Raw genomic sequence first — 1,915 nt, forward strand, 5'->3', positions numbered from 1 at the left:
CAATAAATAGGGTACAAAGTTTTTTTTTCAATCACTGCCTACATGCCCAATAGTCTAAGGCTTCCTCTTTACCCTCAAGCGGGGGTGAGAGTGTGGCGGGCTGTGCGCGCGCGGTATCCGGTCTCAATCCCGCTCACCCCAAAATTGTATGAAAGCAAACACACACCTACTTAGCCAGTTGGGCGATATCTACGACTCCGCCTTCGTAGTGAGGTCTAGCGAACGTGCCAACTTCGTGAACTGAATGCTCTGCACTGTGCTCGTAATTCCCACACTTACAGACTTCCTCCGCGGCGCTCCCTCCTTTCCCGGCCAGCCGCTCCAAGGACCTGCTTTATGGGGCAGGGAGGGCACCAGGAGGTTCAATCCCAGCTGGTTTCTTCCTTCGTCTGTCCGTCTATGTTGACTGCTGCGTGCCTGAGCCGTCGGTGGGGAGCCGGATACGACCGAGTAGAACCGTTTAGGAGCCCGCAAGGGATTCCATATTCTTTACTCCTAGGATCTAGAGTCTGTCTCAAGTAGTAGACACTCTGACACTACCTTTTAAAAAATTCTCAGTGCTCAGGGGAACAAGTAGTATCCATTTTGCAGACTTAATTTCAAGCAAATGGCCGGTTTGGCACTCACTCATCTCCTTTTGCCCAGCGGGGCCTCCTCTTTCTGGAAGTCATTAAAGGTCACATAAGTCACTCCTTCAGGATTCCCTTATCGTCACGTGGTGACGATGAGGATGAAGATGATGATCATAATTATTAAATTAAAAACAACTAAGGCTTCTATCATCCATCTTCCGGCCTGTTCTAAGCAACTTATGCAGATTAACTCTTCCAATCCTCACAACCTTATGAGGCAGGTGCCATTTGTGTTCTGATTTTACAGATGAAGAAAGGGAGGCATGTGAGGTAAAATAACTAGCCAGTAAGTGGCAGAGCCAAAACGCAGACCCAGGCGGCTGTCTCGGTGTTTACGCTGTTAACAACTGAGGAAACTGAGGCCTGGGGGACTGGAATCCAGATGGCCCACGCCAGGCATCAGTCCCCCTCATGCCATGGAGCTTCCAGTTAGCTCAGGAACAGGTGCTATGAAAGCCACACACACACACAGTTCCTCTCAAATAGATTTTATTACCCATTCGCTCCCTTGCTCTCCTGTCTCCAACTCCCAGATCAGTCTCTTTGTCATAAAGCAAACTGTTTCTGTGATGGGACCTTAAGAACACTTTAAACATAAAGTCTGTAAACTTTTAGATCGTTCCACACTTAGCTCTTTCCCTGTCCTCTCCGCCCACTACCCTCAGTTAGTTCCTTCCTTCCCTTAAAACCTTGCTCTGACCAGCACCACAGGTCTTCAGAAAGCAGTTGTCCAAGGCTGGATGGTGGCCCCAGAAAGCCTCTGCTAAACACGACAGTATGATCAGCATGCCCAGGTATTAGTTTCCCAGGGATGCCGTAACAAATGACCACAAACAGGGGGACTTAAAACAGCAGAAATTTATTTTTTTACAGTTCTGGAGTCTAGAAGCCTGAAATCAAGGTGTTGGCAGGGCCATGCTCCTTCTGCGGTGAAGAAAGTTGCCTTTTCTAGCTTCTGGTGGTTGCTGGCAATCCTTGGCATTCCTTGGCTTGCAGCTGCATCATTTACATCTCTGCCTCTGTCATTACATGACCTTCTTCTCCTGTGTCTCCTCTGTATCCACATTTCTCTTTTCTTTCATAAATACAAGACATTGGATTTATGGCCACTCTAATTCAGTATGACCTCATCTTAACATGATTACATGTGCAAAGACATAAATTGTGGGGGACACTATTCCATCCAGTACAATGGCCAAAAGTCACTGTTAACAAAAATTTATTGCTTGAGTTAAGGATGAAAAGAGATATAAATCACATTCCCTGACCTCAAAGAAAGACAC

This window comes from Pteropus medius, unplaced genomic scaffold, assembly GCF_902729225.1.
Source record: "Pteropus medius unplaced genomic scaffold, Ma_sr-lr_union100, whole genome shotgun sequence".
Classification (NCBI taxonomy): Eukaryota; Metazoa; Chordata; class Mammalia; order Chiroptera; family Pteropodidae; genus Pteropus; species Pteropus medius.